The sequence below is a fragment of the Camelus bactrianus genome, chromosome 28 (assembly GCF_048773025.1).
Source record: "Camelus bactrianus isolate YW-2024 breed Bactrian camel chromosome 28, ASM4877302v1, whole genome shotgun sequence".
Taxonomy (NCBI): Eukaryota; Metazoa; Chordata; class Mammalia; order Artiodactyla; family Camelidae; genus Camelus; species Camelus bactrianus.
Window position 1 is genome coordinate 8,081,247 of NC_133566.1, and position 22,087 is coordinate 8,103,333.

A 22,087-nucleotide genomic window follows, 5' to 3' on the forward strand; every position below is an offset into this window, starting at 1 on the left:
TTCCTGTTTGGGAACCTCTGAGCCTCCTGTACTTGGGTGTATGATTCCTTCTTTAGGTTTGGGAAGTTTTCAGTCATAATTTCTTTAAATACCTTTTCCATCCCCTTTGTTATTTCTTCCCTTTCTGGAACCCCTATAATGCATAGATTGGCATGCTTTATATTATCCCATAGTTTCCTTATATTGTTTTCTTTGTTTTTTATTTGTTTTTCTCTCAGCTGTTCTGATTGGGTGCCTTCTGTTGTCCTGCCTTCTAGGTCACTTATTCGTTCCTCTGCATTATCTAGCCTGCTTTGTACAGCCTTTAGGTCAGATCTCATTTCAGCCAATGAATTTAACAATTCTACTTGGCTCTTCTTTATAGCTTCTATTTTGTTTTTGACATATTTTATGTCTCTAAACACTATCTCTTTTAGTTCCTTCAGTAATTTGATCAATTCTTTTTTGAAATCTTGATCTATTAGGCCATCAATGTGTATTTCATTGGTCATTCTTTCAGGGGATTTCTCTTGCTCTTTTAATTTGGAGTAATTCCTCTGCTTCTTCATACTGCTCATATCTCTCTGGCACTGTGGCCTAAGGAATATCAGTTATCTATTGTAGTCCTTAAAGGAGTTAATTTATTTATCTATCTAAAGCCTATGCAGGAATAAAACATAAAAAAGAGAGAGAGAGAATTTTAAAAGTATGGTGGAAAAGAAAGTTTGAAAACAGTGTATAATCAATAATAGAAGAGCAATTTGAAGCAGAATAGGAATTAAGTTGAGATGTCTTTTAAAAACCTTAATAAAAAGAAGAAAAAAGATCAAAACACAATATTTGAAACCTGTGAATAATCAATAACAGATCAAAACCAAGAGAATTAAAAATCAAATGAGAAGTGTAAATATATAGAACTGTTTAAAAAGTAAAGATTAAAAAGGTAATAGAAAATAAAACATATAAAAAGATTTAAAAAACAAAGATGTGTTCTCCTAGAGACTGTGTGCTCTTAATGGTTTTATTGAGAGGTCTTTGTGTCTTCGCCCTGTTTCATGAACTCAACTTGCTCTGCTGGCCCCCTCGCCTGTGCTGTTCACAGTGTCTTTTGGCAAGAAGATCACGCCCCTCCAACATTGGGTCAGGTGCTGCTCTCCCTTGCAGTGGGTGGGTGGGTCACTCCCCCTCGAGATGCTGCAGTCAGTGCTGGGCCAGTTGCTCCATAGGTGGACTCAGCTTCAAGAATAACAGCTTTATGGAGATATAATTCACATACCATAAAATGCAGCCTTTGAAAGTGTGCATTAGGGTTTTAATTACATTTCAGGGTTCTGTAGCCATCACCCCCAAAAGGAACCAGTAACCTTTAATAAGTTACTCCCTAACCTTCCTTTCCCTTAGCCCCCAGAAGCCATCACTCTACTTTCTGCCTCTACGGATTTGCCTGTTCTGGGCATTTCATATAAGTAGAACCATACAGTATGCTGCCTTTTTTGATTGTCATCTTTCATTTACTGTGACATTGTCAAGGCTCATCCATGGTGTAGCATATATCAGTACCCAAATTCCTTTTTGTGTTCAAATAATATGCCATTGTTATAATACACCACATTGCTTATCCATCCATCAGTTGATGATGAATAATTCTGCTGTAAATGCTCATGGACAAGTTTTTGTGTGAACACATATTTTAAGTTCTTTTGAGGATATATCAAAAAATTGAATTGCTGGGATGTATTCTACTTTTAACATTTTGGGGAATTGCTAAAGTAGTTTTTAAAGTGACTGCACCATTTTATATTTCCAGTAGTAATGTATGAGGAGTCTAGTTTCTCCACATTCTCATCAACAGTTTGTATTACTGGGTTTATAGATACATATTTATATATCATATATCATATATATTTGTCATCCTAGTTGGTATGAAGTGGCATGTCATTGTGCTTTTGATTTCTGTTTCCCTAATGCCTACTGATGTTGAACATCTTTTTATGTGTTTATTTCCCATTTGTATGTCTTCTTTGGAGAAACATCTATTCAAATTCTTTGACCATTTTAATTGTATTTGTCTTTGTATTGTCACGTTTTAAGTCTTCATTGTCTATTCTGGGTAAAAGTCCCTTATCAGGGAAAATATTGGAAATATTTTCACCCATCCTGTGGATTGTCTTCTTACTTTCTTGATGAAGTCCTTAGAAGCACAGAAGTGTTTAATTTTACTGAAGTCCAGTTTACTTGATTTTTTTTTCTTTTGTTGTTTGTGCTTTTGGTGTCATGTCGTAGAAGTATTTGTAATCCAAAGTCCTGAAGATTTTCTCATTGTTCATTTTCTAAAAGATTTATAGTTTCAGGTCTGTGATTTATCTTGAGTTAATTTTCATAAATGTTGTTAAGATAAAAGTTCAGTTTTCTTTCTTTCCAGGTGTATGTTCAGGTGCCCCAGCAATATTTTTCTAAAGATTATTTTTTCCCCATTGGATTGTCATAGAACCTCTGTCAAAAATTAACTGGCTATGTGTAAGAGTTTGTTTATGGACTCTCAGTTCTTTTCTCTCAGTCTATTTGTCTGTCCTTTATGCAAGTACCACACTTTATGGATTAGTTTTGTTAGTTTTGAATTTGGAAACTTCAAAACTTTGTTCTTTTTCAAGACTGTTTTGACTATTCTGGGTATCTTGCATTTCCATATTAGTTTTAGGATCAGCTTGTTCATTTCTGCCAAAAAGCCAGAATTGCATTGAATCTCTATGTCATTTTGAGGACATTTGCCATCCTAACAATAATAAGGCTTCTGATCCATGAACACAGAAGAGCTTTCCATTTATTTTAGGCCAATTTTAACTTCTATCATTAGTATTTAAGTTTTCAATACACAAGTTTCAGACATTTTTCTCAGTATTCCACATATTTTTCTTAATATTCCTAAGTATTTTATTCTTTTTGATGCTATTGTAAATGAAAATGTTTCCTTCATTTTATTTTTAGATTATTCACTGCTAATGTATAGATATATAATTACTTTATTATATATTGATTTGTATCTTACAATTTTGGTCAGACTGGGTTATTAATTCTAATAGTTTTTTTTCTCTCTCTCTCTCTCACTTTTTTCTTTGTGGATTCCTTGTGATTTCAATATACAATATCATGTCATCTGGAATTGAAATTGTTTTATTTCTTTCTTTCTAATCTAGAGGCTTTATTTTCTTTGTCTGGTTGCTTTGACTAGACCCTCTAGTACAGTGTTGATTTTGGGAGGAAATCATTCAGTCTTTCACCATTCTGTATGATCTTTGCTCCAGGTTTTTCATAGATGTTCTCTGTCAAGTTGTGGAAGTTGTCTTCTATTCCTAGTTTTTAATCCATTATTCTATTAATATGGCATATTACATGAATTGACTTTTGTATGTTGAACTGCCTTTGCATACCTGGATACATCCCACTTAATTGTGGTCTATTTTTTATGTTACTGGATTGGATTTGCTTGTACTCTGTTGAGGATTTTTGCATTTATATTCATAAGAGATAGTCTTTAGTTTTCTTGTGATGCCTTTGTCTGGTTTTGGTATCAGTGTGATACTAGTCTCATTGAATGAATTGGGAAGTGTGCCCACCTCTTTATTTTTAGATGAGTTTGTGAAACATTGTTTTTTGTTTGTTTGTTTTTGTTTTTGTTTTTTCTTTAAGTAGTTGATGGAATTCACCAGTAAAGACATACGGGCCTAGCATTTCCTTGTGGGAATATTTTGGGGTACTATTTCAGTCACTAATTATTGTAGGATTATTTAGTTTTCTATTTCTACTTGAGTTAGCTTTAGTCATTTATGTCCTTCTAGGGATTTATCCATTTCATGTAGATTATCTCATTTATTGGCTATATAATTATTCACAGTATTCCCTTATATTCCTTGTTATTTTTGTAAGGGCAGTAGTGACATCCTTCCTTTCATTTCTCATTTTAGTAATTTGAATCTTCTCTCTTTTTTTCTTGAGTACTAGCTAAAACTTTGTCAATTATGTTGATCTTTTCAAAGAACCAACTTTTCTTTTTGTTGATTATTCTCTGTTGTTCATCTATTCTCTATTCCAGTTATTTCTGCCTTTAGTATTTTGATTAGAATGTTTAATTCATTTACACTAATGTAACTTCTTATCAGTTTGAAGTTACATCTGCTATCTGCTTTCTATATGTCTTTTATTTTCCCCTTTCCTCTATTACTACACATTTTTGTACAAAGTAGGCATTTTCAAGTGTGCCATTTTAATTTCTTCTTTATTTTATCTTTTTTTCTCCTCCTCCTCCTCTTCCTCCTCCTCCTTCTTCTCCATTGCCCTGGAGATTATAATTAACATCTTGTTTTAAAGCAATCTAGTTCACATGAATGCCAACTTAATTTCAATAGTACACAAAATTTGCTTTGGCACCAATCTTTTCCCTCCCCTTCCTCATGCTGTCACTGTCATACAAATTACACATTTATGCATTTATAAGCGCATCTACACAGTTTCATAATTATTGTTTTATGCAGTTGTCTTTTACATCAAATAGAAGAAAACACTTACATGTAATGCTCTATTTATACTGTTTTATTTTTTTACTCATGTAGTTACCTCTACTAGTGCTCTTTATTTTTCAGGTGAGTGTCTTTTCATTTACACCTACTGGACTATCCTTAATATTTCTTGTAGGGCAGGCCTGCTAGCAATGGATTCTTTCAGATTTTGTTTTTGTAGGAGTGCCTTAATTTCTCCTTTAATTTTTTTGGAGAATCATTTTGCTAGCTATAAAATACTTGCTGACAGTCTTTTCCTTTTATCACTTTGACGATACCATCCCACTGCCTTCTGGTTTCCATTGTTTTTGATGAGAAATCAACTGTCTTTCACAGGAGCCTTTGTATATGTTGAGCCACTGTTCTCTTTCTGCTGTCAAGATTCTTTGTTCTTGTCTTTTGACACACTGAGTCTGATGTGCCTATTCTAGATGTCTCTACGTTTATACCACGGGGAGTTTGTTGAGCTGCTGGGATGTACAAATTAATGTTTTCATCAAATTTGGGAAGTTTTGAGCCATTATTTCTTTATATATTTTTTCTACCCCTTTTTTTCTCTCCTTCCTTCTGGCACTCCCATTTTGCAAGTATTAGTATTGTTGATGGTGTCCCACCTACCTCTGACACAGTGTTCATTTTTTTCCATTCCTTTTTCTTTCTGTCCCACAGACTGGATAATCTCAGTATTTTTAAGTTAACTGACTTTTTCTTCAACAAGTTCATAAGTATAGAGAAACCTCTTACTGAATTTTTCATTTCAGTTATTATATTTGTATCTCTAGAATTTCTAGTTGGTTTTTAATATAAATTTTATCTATTGATATTCTCTGTACTATGAGATGTTCACATAATTTAATCCTTTAGGCATGGTTTCTGTTAGCTCTTTGAACATATGTGTAATTGCTTATTTATGTCTTTGTCTAGTAAGTCCAGTGTCTGGACTTCCTGAGGGAGTTTCTATTGACTACTTTTTCCCCTCTGTTATGGCCAAACTTTTCTGTTTCTTTGTACATCTTGTAATTTTCTGTTGAAAACTGGACACTTAAAATATTACAATGTGGCAGATCTGAAAGCCAGATTTTCCTCATCTCCAGGGTTTATCATTGCTTCCATTGTCATTGCTGCTGCAGCTATTTATTTAGTTACTTTCCTGAACAAATTCTGTAAACTCTGTTTTCTTTATCATGCATGGTGATGAGATCAGTATGTGTGCAGAAAGCCTAGTTGTCATCACTGTAATAATGATTGGACAGTGATTTCTTTCAATGCCTGGAGCCAGTCGTTTGGGCTGTTGCCAGGTGGCTGTGTGTCTGCGTGCTGAGGGATGCCCTCAGCACTGGCAAGCAGTCTGCAGCTCTTCCGTAGCCTTCAGTTCTTGCTTATGCAGAACCTCAAGTTCAGCCAGAGTTGAAGGTTTAAGATTTTCAGAGATCTTTCCTTGCCATGTACCACACGTGTATGGCCTTCTACAATTCTCAGAATTTTTTGGAGCTTTTTAACCCTACCTCCACCCCCAGAACGTCTCATTACTCAATTTTGTCTTCTAAGTTTCCTAGTCAGCATCTAGTTAGCCTCTACTGGTACCACTGCCTCAGGCAGTTGTAATGTTAAATACTCACTGCTGATTGTTTTCCACAAACATTCTGGGGACAGGCTGTTTGCACAGAATGGGTTTGAGATACGTCAAATAGTGACAGCTCTCTGGGGACGGATTTTTTGGGTAACTTCAAATCACTTCTGCCCCTACTTTGATTGTGAGACTGTTGCTTTTAAAGGCCACAATTTAGGTGAGGATACGGGGATGGGGGTAGATCAAGTTACAATGCCACAAACCTCACTATCTTTATGGAGATTTAGCTGTTTTTTTTTTTTCCTCAAATAAACCCTCCCTGGATTGCTGGAAGCCTTGTTTAATTTCTAGATTTCTGCAGAGGTTAATTTTGACAAATTTTGCCATTGTCATTGCTTCATAGAGTAGTAAGTTTTCCAAGATTTTTACTCAGATATTCTTGAAGTGTATCCCATTTGCATTTTTTTAACTGAGTTACTTGCAAGACTAACTAATTCTACAGCTCCAGCCCCATTCACATAAAAGTCCATTTGCCTGTCTTCTCCTACAGTGAGCAGTGTGCAACTTGTTGTCAGTTTGTTGTTTTTCTTATAAAGTGTAGGAGTTTTTAAAAATATGCTCATGAACCGCCCTTGGTCATTTTTACAGGTTACAAAACTTCCACTAGTCTGTGGCTATTTTTTCCCCTCACTTTTCGTTGCTTTAATGAAGTTCTCACTTTTAAGGATTTTCAGTATAGCAGTATGTGGATGCTGATCACACAGCTGAGACTTTTAACTACTGTCTAAACCTCAGTCTTTGCTCTGATTCACTGTCTAGAACATATGAACACATCTACGAAACCCGTAAACCAATGGATGCTGACAGCCCTAATTAAAAAAAATGCTTTTTAAGTAAACCAGAAAATATTAACTTTGACACTGGAAAAGACAAATCTCAAATTTCCTAGCTGATCTTGCCTCCTGTGATCGTTAGCTACATCATGATTATAGAGCCAACAGGCATATTGAGCTACTGATTTTATTTCATCAGATTTTAGAATGCAGAACACATTTCAGGCCCACTTATAGCACCATATGTGTATCTTTAAGGATATGTACATATGATGATGTCTTTATTTTAAGTACCTTATTTTATTTTAAGTACCTACTGCTGTGAACCTCATTAAGGAAACCTTGGAATTGCAGAACTGAAATTTTTAATACCACCATCATCCCGTAGCATATTCTTTTGCACTTAGATGTTGTGTGGCAGAGTATTTTTCTGTTCCCTAGAAATGATCAATGTTGAAGGGGAAAAAAGAACCCTCCTCTAATATAGCCCAAATCACACACTTATCTGAAAAATGGCCACCATTTTAGTCCACACCAATCCATCTACTCACGCTGACTCAGAGTTCTCAACACAGACAATCCACCACTGAAGTCAGGGTCCTCAGCACACGTTCTATCCCCTCCCCATTCCTTGTTGTTTCTGACCTACTTTTGTCCACTCTTCCTGCCAGTCTCTTCGCTGCCTGACTGCAGTTTTTAATTTTTACCTTTGTGTTCCAGGCTGTGCCTAGTGATTTCCAGAGAAATGCCAGACACCTGGCTCATCAGGAAGGGCAGGGAGGATTTCAGGAAGCTGTTACCCTAACTCACTTGCAGATCAGTGAGTGGCTGTTGTGAGCATTCCTTCTAGATCTTTGCCATGCCGGCTGCATCCACTTCAGTAAAATAACGTAGCTCCTCCAAACACCTCTGCCTCCATTCATTGGGTTTCTGCTTTCAGTGACACTCAGATGCTGCTGATGGGCATTATACATATATATATATGTATATATTAATTGAAGTATAGTCAGTTACAATGTGTCAATTTCTGATGTACAGCACAATGTTCCAGTCATTCATATACACATATATATGTATGAATTCCTTTTCATATTCTTTTTCATTAAAGGTTATTACAAGATATTAAATATAGTTCCCTGTGCTATACAGAAGAAATTTATTTTTTTAGCTATTTTTATATATAGTAGTTAATATTTGCAAATCTCAATCTCTGATGGGCATTTTTAAAGCTACATCTGGAACGCTTGCTGCAGAAGAGTCTGAGAAATATATTTTCAACCTCATAGCCTTTTGGTTAGGAAGTTGGAATAAAGGCTGAGCTGTCTCACCTAACTTGTCTGCCTTTATGAGTAAAGATGTCTGGAGTTTCAAGGCCCAATGAAATGTCCCAGCCCTTCAGTAGCAAACCCTTAAGGCAACCAAAATGCTCCCATATACCAGAGCATGACTTGTCCTTAGACACTGCTGGCCATAACCACCAACGCTGTCTAAGGCATCGTCTTCATCTGGTGCACACTTTCTTTAGATATCTAATATCCTGATTAACAGGACAAGCTGGTTTGGATTCCCAAGGTCACAGGCAGTCTTCTGCCTGACTTTGGTGTATATATGTTCATTGAAGAGTCCTCTCTCAGATCAGCTAGAGCTGCCTGGTGTGTGGTTTGCCAGAGAAAGTGGGTGCAGTGCTCCCGACCAGAGTCCTACCAGTTGTTTTATTGCAGGAAGAGAGAGAGCAAAAGAGACAGAACAGGAAGTTCTTGTCCAGCCTCAATCACAGTCACCCCCGCCCAGGGCTCTTTCTCTGGGACACACAGCAGTGCAGGTGAGCAGCGACGTGGCCCCGGTGTACTCCAAAACATGGTTTGGTTGTACTGGGCTATCTGTGTCTTTCATGGACCCTGCAAAGTTCTCGGCTTTGTAAAATGGGGAAGAAGGAACTCCCACCCATGCCTGTAGCTCCCAGGGTTTGTACCCTTACGGGTTTTGAGGATTTGCTGGTAATTCATTCTTTTTCACCAGGTCGTTTCTCGGTTACACGGCAGTCCTGTGACTTCCTTATCAGAACTGCTCCTTAAGTTCGGGAAATAGTGAAAGATGCCATTTTACCCTGTAAGTTCATGTTCAGGGAGGAGTAGGAAGACACCACAGATCAGAATTGCTGTTTTGCTTTTTGTTGTTGTTGTTTTCATAAGCCGTTTCCTGTTGTTGAATAGACACTGAGCAAATGAATGACTGTCACACTCCCATTTGAAGGATGAGGAAAATGACACTCATGGAGAGGAGGCAAATTTCCTGAGGTCCCAAAGACAAAAAGGGATGAGCACAGAATAAGATCCCTGCAAATTTCTTGGCTGTCATCAGCCTTTAGGTCAGTGACAGAGTGCCGTGTGTAGTAGTAAAGTTGTAGCGTGCTTTTAGAAGGGTGCAGATGTTCTTGTTTTTGTTGATACAATGACACTGTTTTTTCTGGGACTCTGAAAAAGAGAAATGGGTTAGAAAATGTTGGTTTCACATCCTTGGTCCTTCCTCCCCCTCACAAATATGGACCCTTCCATCTGTAGAAGGAATAACACAGCCCCAGCCTTCCCGTCTCATGAGATCAGTACTCATTCATTTCATCCCTGCCCACCTGTAGGCGATAAAGCACAGCATGATTTTCATGTCCTGCTTCACTGATTCTTGTGAAATTAGGTGTTTGAAGATAGAAAAGCATGAAAGGAGGCTGCTTTTTTTATATATAAAGTGCAGTAATTTCCTTAGCAGAGAAGGAAATTGAGGATTTTCTTCATTGAAAATCAATAGAGATTTCAAGACCATCTGTATTTCTGATGCGTAGATGAAAATGACAAAATCTAGAGGGATTACAGAAACACAAGGAAGTTACCAAAAGTGTCTTCAAAGAGCTTTTCTAAGACTGGGCTTGTAACGAGACTGTTAGTTGACAGAGACCCTCTTCTCACCCATAGTCCCTCTCCTTAGGTTGCAAAGGGCCAGCGTTTCCCCTGTGTGCAGTCCTGGTGCTTCAAGTGAGTTGTGGGGCAGGGCGGTGCACATGGGGCTGCCTTCAGTTTGTCCATCCTAAGTAACCCCTGGCAGTCAGAGGGCGAGTGTGTTGCAACGGCATGAACCATGCGCCATGCTCTCCGGGGTGTGTGCTCATCTCAGCTCATCCCGGCTCAGGTGATGGCAGAGCAGAGTGTGGTGGCAAGAGGTCAGCCATGAGTAGCAGGGAGCAGCTGGAGTCAGCTGGGACCCAAGAGGCTAGGAGTTCCAGGTGGAATTCCCAGGACTTCCCACAGCTCATTCATTCATCTAAGACTTCTCCAGCACCTGTGATGTGGTGGTGCTTCTGTTGTGAACAGAACCAAATTCCTGTCCTCATGAAAGTGACGTTCTAGTGGACATGAGAAATGATACACGCAGAGGCAGATCCAGGTCAGGACACATGAGTGCTGTCTATTTTGGAGTGCACAAGGTGAGATACTTTGGGAAGGAATGTATGATAAAGGAATGTGTGGGGGAGAGGATGGCCATATCCCAGGTCTTATTTGGGTCCCTGGGATGCACCTCGCCAAGTGTGGGTCCTTGATTTACACAGGAACAAATTCAAGAGAGAGCCACACTTCAGTAAAGGTAGATTTATTCAGAGAGGTATATACTCCATAGACAGAGTTGGCTGTATCAGAAGGCAAGAGAAAGGCCATGAGGCTCCAGTTTAATTTGAAAGTAGATACACACTCCACAGACAGAGTGTAGGCTGTCTCCCTCAGCAGAGAGAGCAGCCACGAGGTGTGGGGTTGTTAGTTTTTATGCACTCAGTATCTTCATATGATCATAAGTGGGAGGAATATTCCAACCACTTTGGGGAAGGTGTTGGGATTCCCAGAAATTGGGACATCACTCACCCTTTGACCTTTTATGGTCAGTCTTGAACCTGTCCTGGCACCTGTGGGAGAGCCATTTAGCATCCTGACGTACTTTGGTGAGTGTGTATTGAAGCTCAAGGTCTACTGGGAGTTGACTTTTCCACCGTCTTGGTGCTAATGGCTGTGCCATTCTTTTAATGGCTGTGCCTGGCCCCCTTCCCTCCTGTCTCATGTAGGAGCTCTGGACTGATTGCACAGTTGCAGAGCATGAGACAGAGTGGAAAGAACTTCATAAGTGGAAGGCAGTGTTGGCAGTAGAATTCTCAAGTCAATTATAAAGTAAGGGTCTTCTGTTTGCTGGTGGTACCTGGTGTCGCATTAGGGAGCTGTGAGCCTTGGGGACATCAGTGAGTGGGTGGCTCACTGTGTATACTGTGTTGCTTCTTAGGCGGCCCAAGGACATTTGGCTTATAGGTGACCCATTCACTCATGCAGGAATTCTCTGCATGTGAGGCTAACGTGGGTCACATGGGGAGAAGTACCGGCCAGTCACAGCTTGGTCCACAGTCACCTAGTGCCCTCAAGGCTTTCATCCCATGGATGCATCACCTCCCCCTGGATGGGGACAAGGGCACAATTGGTGGGACAGCTTCTCAGTGGTGGAGGCATTGCTCTCCAGACCCAACACTCAGCAGCATGAACCCCTGGTGTTGGCCACAGTCTTGGCTAGATGAGGCTGTTGGGTAGCTGAGCTCATGAGATGTGGGTTCCATGCTTCCATTCTCACCAAGAGCTCTACTTTTGAAGGTTCTGGTCAGATAGCCACAAATACTCCCAAGCCCATTAAAAAAGAACTGTCTCTTTCACTCGGGGAAGGGCACACAGAAGGAGAACGGGTCATCCCGAGATCAGGAGAGGCCAAGTCAGTACTGCCATCAGGGGTCTGACAGACGAGCCAGCCCAGTTCCTCTTACTAGTTGTTTACTTGGAGGATCTGGGGTATTTGGGTGACCTGCAACTGTCAGGAAATAGTACACGAGGGCTTTGTAGATTTTCTGGTCCGGTGTTAACTCACCCCATTGTAGCTGTTGTGCAAGGAAACAAAACTTGGTGGACAACACGACATGGCCTCTGCTCCCTGGTGGAGCCAGGAGGTTACAATGTTAAGTACAAATGCGGGGGAATCATTTCTATGTTGAGAGGCCAGATGGCCTTACATATCTCTCATGCTGGATGTCTAAGTTGCAGAGGGAAACTGGATTCCATCCAGCTCTCCAGCCAAGGAGGAGACCAGAAGTGGCCTCCCCCACCAACTGTGAGCTCTTTGCCTCCACTGACAGCAGCATCTATAGCGAAAAGCTGGGCTGCCACCTGCGTTTCCGTGTAAACATCCGAGTAGCCACAGCAATGGCCTCGTGAGGGTTGGTGTGCCCAAGGAAGCGGTGTGTGGGACGGAGGGAGGAGTGCCGGGGTCAGACACCGGGAGGGCAGGCAGGCAGTGATGACATCTGTGCAGCGCAGGAGCCATGGAACTGAGCCAAAGGGAGGCGGGTTTTGGAGCAGGGAGCCTGGGCAGTGCCGTGTTGTTCATAAGAAGATCCTGGGCTCTGGATCCAAGAAGTCATTGGCTTGATTCCTGACCCCAACCCTCATCTTGGGCAAATGTTTGAATCTTTCTGTGCCTCTGTTCCCTGGTGTCCCAAATGGGGACAATAGTAGCAATTACCTCTGAGAGTCAGGAGGGCCTTTATAGATGTCATTTCATTATGCTCACAGCAGCCCACGAACACGGTTCTAGGTCCCCCATTTTACACGTGGCAGACGGGTAACCTTTTAATCAGTAATCAGGCAAATAAGAATGGTCAGAACCAGCATTTGAATTTGATCCCTGTGTCCAGATTATTTCTATTCTCACTCAGTATTACTGGAAAACTAGTAAATTCAGAACAAACACTGCTGGGAAGTGGGTGCTTGAAATATGTTTGTCTTCATCGCCATTAGGGAGTGTTGTGTTCATGTTCCTCACAGCCCGTCCGAGGCTCCCTGCATCTCCGGCTGCCCCTGGTGGGGTCTGCAGGGCTCTGGGCAGCTTCTCCTTGATCTCTACCCCAAGGCTCTCTGCTCTCTACAGGTTGATTCTCAACACTGACTGCTCAGTAGAGCTAATGTCTAAAAACAAAAAAAAAAGGTGGGGAAGGTACGGTTCAGTGGTAGAGCACGTGGTTAGCATGCAAGAGGTCCTGGGCTCAATTCCCAGTACCTCCATTAAAATAAATAAGTCTAACTAACGCCCCCCCAAAAAACCAGAAGAAGTAATTAAAAAACAATAAAGAGTAAAAAGTCCCCACTCCAGGCTGGGGCACACTATTTTTTCAAAGCTCCCAGATGCTTCCCATGTGCAGGAGGGTGAGGTCTACCCCTCTACACCTCTTCTCGTGATCTTGTCCACTCACACCCATTAGCCTCTTGAAACAGGAAAACTACTTGGCTCAGCCTAGAACTTTCTCCTGATTTCTAGACTTTTATTTGCCTACTGGACATCTGTCCTGAAGCCCACAAGCACCCAGCCAGAACTGAATCAGTTGTCTCTTCTCATGACTTGCCCCTCTTCCTGCCCTTCTTATTTCAGGGAATGGCACTATAATTTAGGACACTGCCAAAGCCAGAAAGCTGACCGGCATCTTTGACCTCTTCCTGCCCTTCCATCATACCTGTGGAAAATCCTTCCACCAGCTGAAATGTTTTCTTCTCTCTCCTCCTGGTGGGGCCTCAGCAGGCTTTCACAAGAAACTGCCAATAGGTCTCCCTGCCTCTATCTTGTCTCTTTCTAGATCACTTGGAATGTCTTCTCTACCTTGGAGGCACACAGAGTCCTATGTGATCTCTCCACCTGGTTACCTCACCTGCCTCCCACACCCTGTGCTCACTCCTAGACTATTTGCAGTTCCTGGAAATGACCTGGCTCTCTTTGGCCTCCCTCCTTTGCATGTGTAGCTCCCCAGGGAGAAATGGCCTTAACATTATACCTTCACCTGATCACTTCTAGGGCGTCTGAGAGCTCACCACAGTGGTTCCCTCCTCTGGGAGAGCCTTGGCTACAGTTCCGGCTCTCTGCCCCGAGCACCATCTGCTGACTGTTATCCAGGCCCTCTTAACACGCCTCCTCAGCCATCATTTCATGATGAGTCCTGTGCACCTAGGAGCTCCCGGAAGCAGGGACTGTGTCTTTTTTCTCTTTATTCTCAGAGCATGGTAGAGACTCAGGTATAATGGTGGAGGGAACAGTGGTTATTCTGGAATTTCTCTAGAGTTGGGGCCTTGGGGTAACAGTCTGGTTGGAAGAAGGGCTTAGGGGATTTACCCTGAAGCCACATTTTCAATTAACATTTCATGTTGTTTTTGTCTACAACTTGAAGTTACGAGTCTTAAAACAGAATGACGATTTCTAAAAAGTACTTTACCGAAGATTGAGGAAAATGGCAGTTTTCCATATTTAAGAATATTATTTTAATTTTGTGTGACTGGGGTGGTGGAAAATAGAAATGCAGGGGCTACTAAAGCATTCTCATCCCCTTCCCCACCCTCAGGTCCTTCTGACAGAAGAGACAGAGGGATGTGAGGAGAAGGCTTGGAGGGTGGACTGTGCTCTGATTTTAAATTATGACAGTTACTTGTGCTTTTTTTTTTAACTTTCTTTTTAATGGAGGTATTGGGGCTTGAACCCAGGACCTTGTACATGCAAAGCACGAGCTCTACCACTGAGCTATACCCACCCTTCCCCCCGATATTTGTGTTTTTAGTGGGCATAATGTGCTGGTAGCAGGTACTTTAGCATCAGACACAGTCACCTGCATCTGACCATCACGTTAATACCTTTCCCCTGAGCTAGAGAGCTAGTCTGTTTTCAAAAGTTCAATAAATTATCTACATTTTCTTTTTTCTTAAAAAAAGGCATTAACTCATTTTTCTCATTAGTATCGCCTATAAATAAAATGTGATTTTATTAACCATTTACCAAAGTGTTAAGGGTAATAAATATTAAGTACAGATTTCTGAAGCATCAGTCATCACTGAAGATCCACATTCTGCTGTTCTCTCTCTCTGTTAGTCACCTTACTTCTGGAACTCTGGAAGCAGCGCCAGGCAGAACTTGAGTACAAATGGGACACGGTTGAGCGGGAAGAACAAGTCCGGCCAGAAAAGGAGGCGCGGTGTCCCCACGTGGAGGTAGATGAGATTACCCAGGAAAAGCGGGCGCTGTTTAGATGCACTTTAGTCTGTTTACTTCTGGACTTGTCAGCCTTGGCTGCATGTTGGAATCACCAGGGGACCTTAAAAAATGTTGGTGCCTGGATTCCATCACTGCTAACTCTGATGGTACTTAGTGGCCTGGGGTGCATTCTGGCATAGGGAAGTTTTTAAAGTTCCTCTGGTTATTCTAATGTACAGCCAAGTTGAAGGAGCACTGCCTGGAATGGTGGACACAGAAGAGAAGTGAGGTCCTTCCTTCATAATAACAGTAAAAAGGGGGAAAAGAAAAAGACTGGTATAAGTGTATAAGAAAAGAGGCATTGATTTGTATCCTTTCATAACGCCAATAAATAAATGCAAAATATAAATTAGCCGCAATGACATAGATGTAGAAGGAAAGACACATTGGTTTTTATAGTTGACTCCCATTTTTTCACATGTGCCTTAATTATTGCGGCCTCCTTTTCATAGTAGACTAGGTGCCCCTTTGTCTTGAACTAAGTCCAGGTCACTGCTCTCCCTTCCGTTTGGGATGTGCACAAAGCAACGTGGCTCTCACCCTAAAGTCAGAGAAAGGGCAGAAGAAGCAGGGAAACCTTTGTTGAGGTGCCATCACTGTTTGAGCAATGTTTGAGCTAGGCATTGTATATAATTGGAAATGAAAATTTATTGCTGCCACTCATGCTGCAAAATTAAAAAAATAAAACTATATATCTTTGTATCAACATTCCAGAGCTATGTAAAGATGATTTTTTGAGACATCTGTATTATTGCTTCTTTCCATCAGCTGAGATAATTTAGAGCTGATGGTACTTGCAGTCAGCAGCAGCAGGACAGTAGGTTGTGAGCATGAATAACCCTTGGAAAGAAAAAGCTTTTACTAGGAACATCTGAAAATGTCTCCAACTATAGATTTAATAAATTGAATCACAGATCTACAGAATGTTGGCACTGAAAATGTCTGGAGGGAGCAGGTCAAATTCCTCTTTATATAAATGGAAAAAAATGAAGTTCAGCTACCAATAAAAAGGGACATTTGTCTTTTACAATGAAATAAGCTTCTAATAATCCCCATTATGAATAGTTCCCATTGTTTACAACTGAAGATGGGGGTCAAAGAATATGTTGGTGAAAGACTGTACATCCAGAGATGAAAGCTGAAACTTAGACAAAATTAGATGTGCATAATGTTTTTGAGTCCTGAAATACAAAAACGTATCATATTGGTAGCATACAAAAAATACTGAAGAAAATATTTTTGGACATTTAAACTGCCAATTGTAAATTAAAAATTCCCAACTAATAAGTTTAAATTTTCATTGGAACATGCTTGTTGAAAAATTGAAGATGAAGACTCATTTCACTTTATCGTTCTTCGTTATTTAAAAAATTGTTTAATTTTTCTTTTAGTTACTTATTTGAATTGTTTACTTTAATTGCGAATGCATGCTCCATTGTTTAGAGAGGCCAGCGTTGTGGTAGTGAGACCTTGGGAATGAAGTTGCCTAAATAGATATTTGAACACAACAGCTTGCTTCCTGAGTGATCTTGGACAACTTAACTTCTCTGTGCCATAGTTTCCTATAAAATAAGAATAAGAGAGTTGCTTCCTCATGACTGCGGTAAGGACAGGTCGAATTAATGTACAGAATCTACTAGGAAAACTTCCTGGCACAGAGGAAGGGCCATGTACTTAGTTACAGCTATTATTATGCTATATCTGCTTTTATAATCCAGGTAAATCTTGAGTCTTACTGATTTCATCTCTAAAAAAGAAATCTAAATATAAACTCTAAAATAGAAACTCTAAAACTTCATAGTTGTAGCTAATTAACATATAAAGCTCAACCAAGAAACACATAGTGGAGACCAGTTATCTGCAGACACCTGTGAAACTTCCTGTCCTGCATGGAGTCTAAGCTGTCACTACCGTCACTTCTGAAATCAAAGGCAAGCTAAGGAATAGAGCTTTAAAGCTTGGCCTCATCAGGTACCCAGACCCCTAAGTTCAGACCATGGCAGGGAAACAGTTTACTGTTCACATGTGCATTTTGAAAATATAGTATTAAAATGAACACTGTACGTATTTTGTTGTGTGTTTTACATCGATAACAGAAAAGAAAAGAAAAAAAAAAGGAAAAAAAAAAAACCCAAGCAGTTAGAAATAAGGAGGCTATGTCTGAAAATTATTTTTTTTTTAAATTATGTTTACGGTTTAGTGACCAGTTAGGAGAAAAATCATTTCATTGGTGTAATCCCTTGATTGACTAAACTTGTTTTTTTAAGTAGGAAGAAGAGCGTGTTCCATTTACCACCTGGGGAAAGTGTATACATATAACTCTTTGTGCAAGTGCTTTTTTCTGGGTAAGAACCTGCCACAGACTTTTTAAAATCTAATGTGAAATGCTGAGAAAACTGAAAATCAAGCTGGGAAATATGTAGTCTCATAGAGAAAACTTTTTCCAGAGAACATCTGAGCCAATGCAGGGCGTCAATCTGGAGGTTCCACAGTCTCTTCTGCTCACAGTGCTTCCCCCAATTCTTTTCACCTCATTTGTTAAAGTCACATCAGTGGTTTAGGATTCTCCAGGGTCTGATTAAGAGACCAGATGGAGCCATTAAAAATTCTAAAATTTTCCAAGAATAACAACCAAGGTAAAATGTCTAAGAATAGCCTAATAAAAGGATAGTAGGAACTATCAAAAAAAAGAAAAAAACTACTGAAAGATATAAAAGATGCTTTAATCACATGATTCTAGATTAAAAGATCATATCTCCAAAATATCAGAAGTTATAAAATTGATTTGGGGTTTATTGTGAATAAAATCATATTAGTAGTATAATAATTATGAAGATAATGAGAGTTTTACTAGCTCAAGAATAACCAGATTAGAAAGTAGGACAGGAAGTCCAGATATGGGCTGTGATATCAATAATAATTTAATATAAGAGATGGAAGACATTACAAATCAGGGAGATAAAGGATATTCAGTAAATGGAATATTTGTTAACTAATTGGAGGGAAAAGAAAAGATTGAAATCATACAGTGAACCATATATTGTGTTACATTCCAGAAACATTTAAAAAAGTAACACAATTAGAAAAAAACTACAAAGAAATATGGATGAATATACAACCTCTAGATGAACAGTAAGTTTCAGAGGAAAATATATAAAGATTTCCATGCATCAGAAGCATCCTAATTTTAAACAAAACAACAGAGAATGTTATTTGTTTACAAATCTGACAAGGGGCTAATTCCTTCAATATATAGAGAGTTCAGATCACTTCAAGGTAACATCAAAAAATCTCAGGAGCGTAGGAGTCAGAGAAGATGAACACACATTCACAAAGGAAAAAATAGGTGTCACACTCCAATGGTAATTCATTCAGTGCACATCAGAATGAAATAGTTTTCCACCTCTCAAGTGACACAGCTCTGTTTATGAGGATGAAGGGCCAGTGATCACCAATCCCATGCCTAGGTTACTGGATATTTTTTGTGAAGTATGGTTGATTTACAATGCTGTGTTAATTTCTGGTGTACTCCTCAAGCCTTCTTAGAAAGAAGTCTGGCAGTTCATATCAAGAGTCAAAATATTCATATGCTTTAATCCAATAATTCAGTTTTGAAAAACTTTTAATCAGGAAGTATTTCAAAATGGCAGGGAAATGTAGGTATGGATGCAAGTCACAGACATACTTTTGTATGTATATATATATAAAATCTCAGCCAAAATATTCTTCCAAACCTTCCCATAGTAGAATATTATGCAGCCATGAAAAAGTGTGTCCATGAAAATATTTTATGACATGTCAAAGTGTTATGCTTATGATAGGCTTGAGAATAAAATTAATATATAAAATGATTTGTAATATACAAACAATGCACTGTTCTGATGGAATTATGTCTATAGGTAGAAGCATTTTTCTTATTTTATTTTTTATTCATTCTCAGAGTTGGAGTCTTTTGATTGTAGGTGACAAAATCAATCTCCAATGTGTTTAAACAACAACCAAAAAATGGGGATGCATGGGATTTATTGGTTCCTGTAAATGAAATCCTCAGGTCTGAGGTCTGGCTTCAGTCAAGGAGAGATACTGTAGCCCAGATGATGTCAAGGGCTGGTTTTGTCCTGTCTTCATTCTGTGTCCAAGGATGTCTCAGCATTCTGCTTCTAGGCACTCAGCATCTCAGATCACACATCCATCCAAAGAGAGGTCTCTTTTGGCAGCTTCCTCTCTTGATAGAGGAAGCTTATCACTCACATGGGCACCAGCACGTATCTTCTCACATAATAGTGGCTCTTACTGGGTTATTTGCCAATTCTCAAATCATGTGTGAAGCCATTAGAATGAGGGGTATTATTTGTCTTAAACCAACTGAGATCTACCTCTGGTGCTTCAGAAAGAGTGGGTCAATCGAGCTTAAATCACAGGACTAAAAACAGAAGGGAGGTTATTTACCCTAAAGCAAATTCTGGGTCCTCTTCTAAGACTGGTGACAGATCCAGGACAGCAGTTCTGTCCACTACTGAGTACTTTCAAGTTTCTTTAATGAGCAAATATTAAAGTTATGATCAGAAAACATGATAAATAGGAAGAAACTTGAGGAAGGAGAATGGAAAGCTTTCCTGTTTCTTAAGAAATATTGAACGCAATAAGTGCTTGGAAGAAAAATGGAAATGTGTCAAGTTTGTAAAAGTTCTGAAATGAATTAGAATTGATTTCACAGACCATGAAGGAGACAGTGCTATACAGTTAGTGTGTTTTTGGGCTCTTTGAGTATTTCAGTTCTTTCACTTAATAGTTGCTTCATTTGGGGCAAATTGCATCATCTCCACGTGGCTCTACTTCCTAATCTGTAAAAGAGACATAATATTACCTTCCCCACAGGGTTATTGTGAGGATTTAGAAAAATAGATGTGTGCTGAAGCAATAGTAAGCATTTAAAGAATCTTAACTATTATGTTTTCTTAATACATAATTAAAAATTATTATGCAGACTTATTTAAAATGCATAATATTTAAATGGCCTATATGTCCTGTACAAGAAAGGAAGGCTTAATATACCTTCTAGAATACATTTTTCTCAGCCTTAACTAATTTTCACATTTAATCACACACACACCAAAAGTTATTCCTTTCACAAGCATGAAGCCTTAAGTGTGAAGAAAAGGATGATGAAAGAGAATAGAGGAGGAAATAAAATGCTTTCTCTACAAACTGATGGCTTAACAACTAAGAAAAACAACTTTTTAAGAACTTGGTCACCATATTCATAGCTAAAACTTAGGTAGAGTTTTTCACATGCCTGTGGTTAATGTCCCAAATGTTTTCACAATTAGTAAATCATTGACTCATCACAATAGTCCTATAAATTGCTATTATTATCCCCCCATTATATGGGTGAGGAGATTGAAGCCCCTAGAGGTTAAGACATTTACACAAGGCCCCACAGCTAGCATCGGAGCTGGGATCCAGATGCAGGAGTGTGGCTCCAGGAGGGGCTTGTAAACACTCCCTCTGCTCTCCCCTGCAGGTGCAAGCCAGCCTCCCGCTGTTACTGTAAATAACATGATGTGGTCCACTTAGTCTTGAAATTCACATTCTTTGTAGCTTTCTCTCTGGGGCAGCCATCAGGAGCAGCCAGGGACACTGAGTACATGCTTCTGGATGATGACCAAGAAGGTAGATGGAAGGAAAACAGTTTGAAAATGGGACCTTTAATGTGCACTCTTCAGTGGGCAGAAAAATACCTGCCTAGTGAGGAGCTGAAACCCTTTCAGCCACGTGCAAATTATGCTTCAGACACTCCCGTTGCCCTTGGGTCCACACAGTCAGAACTACAATGGATCAGGGACATGAATCTTGTGCAAATGCAGAGAGTATGAATACCTGCCATTTTAAGATCTCAAGGAGTACGAAAATCATGTGAAGCTTCCATCAGCAGAGACCTCTGTCACTTCCAGTATTTCCCTCATGGCACGTCCACAGCTTCACTGGTCCTATTCAGAATGAAGACGACAGCTAGCACCTGCTGACCCCTGAATCAGTGATAGGTTCTCCCTTGAAAGGAAGCGTATCCCTTTCATGGGTTACAACTAGATCATAACCTAAGTAATTCTATAGATGTAGAAGGGGTATTTTCGTTGGTTCTGCTATCACAGACTTCTCTCCAAAAGAACATGCCACCAGTTACTCCATTTTCAGCCATTTAAAGATATACTTAGCAGGCTTCCTTCTTTAGTGCAGTTTTAGGTTTACAGAAAACTTCACAGAAATTGGAGTTCCCATATATTCCCTATGCCCTGCACACAGCTGCTCCTGCTGTCAGCATGTTACATTAGTGGATGCACTCATTCTTTTTGACGTCCTTCATTCCTCCTCCCCGAAAGTTTAACATGCCTGATATTCACGTCTCTTGTGGCATTTATGTGCGATTTACATCACTTCTCACGTTTATGTGAGGTTTACAGGCCATGCATGTTGTCTGTTTAAGCGTGGGTTGGGGGCAAGTTTTCTGTTTAAAAATACGATCATTAGTGAATCTCATGCTGCTGGGTTTTTGGGTTGTCAGGTCCTGTTGACCATTGCTTCAGTTATTGGGATCATTGTCTGTGGACTTTCAGTGTTCATTGTATTTTCTGCAAAACTTTCCAAGAACCTGAATGGAAGAGACCCAATCCAGAAGTACCTGACTGTGCAGGTGGGCCACGCCCATCACTGCTTCCCTCATCAGCGTTATCATCATCGTGACCCTGAACGCCATATATGAGAAAGTGGCAATCATGATGACTGACTCTGGTAAGCTCCTCCTGCAGCTGAGGTCATTTCTACACCAGTTTTAGAACCAGGTCAAAACAGAGACTGTATCTTTTAGGCACTTCAATTCCAGTACATTACAGTCTTTAGAAAACTTCAAGTGTAAACGTATTTTCTCTAGCCTATGTGAGAAGTGAATTAGCTCCAGCTTTGCATTTCTAAAAGGGAAAAAGGAAGCATTAGAATGTCCAAGCTCTGTGTAAACAGGT

At 39.8% G+C, this 22,087-nt stretch overlaps 1 long non-coding RNA gene and 1 other non-coding gene across 9 annotated transcripts in view; one reads left to right on the forward strand and one right to left on the reverse strand.

Annotated features, from left to right (window-relative positions):
* LOC141575409 (uncharacterized) overlaps window positions 1-22,087 on the forward strand; it is a 65,724-nt gene that overhangs the window by 25,143 nt on the left and 18,494 nt on the right. For 5 of the 8 annotated variants that reach the window (XR_012502934.1, XR_012502935.1, XR_012502938.1 and 2 more), the window contains 3 exons: window positions 14,910-15,028; window positions 17,339-17,416; window positions 21,634-21,860. This is a non-coding gene — a long non-coding RNA (uncharacterized LOC141575409). The remainder of the gene's footprint in view (window positions 1-14,909; window positions 15,029-17,338; window positions 17,417-21,633; window positions 21,861-22,087) is intronic. The other 3 variants (XR_012502937.1, XR_012502939.1, XR_012502941.1) reach the window with 3 other exon arrangements.
* Window positions 14,503-14,575, reverse strand: TRNAA-UGC (transfer RNA alanine (anticodon UGC)). Its single transcript has one exon. It is a non-coding gene; the product is annotated as a tRNA-Ala (tRNA).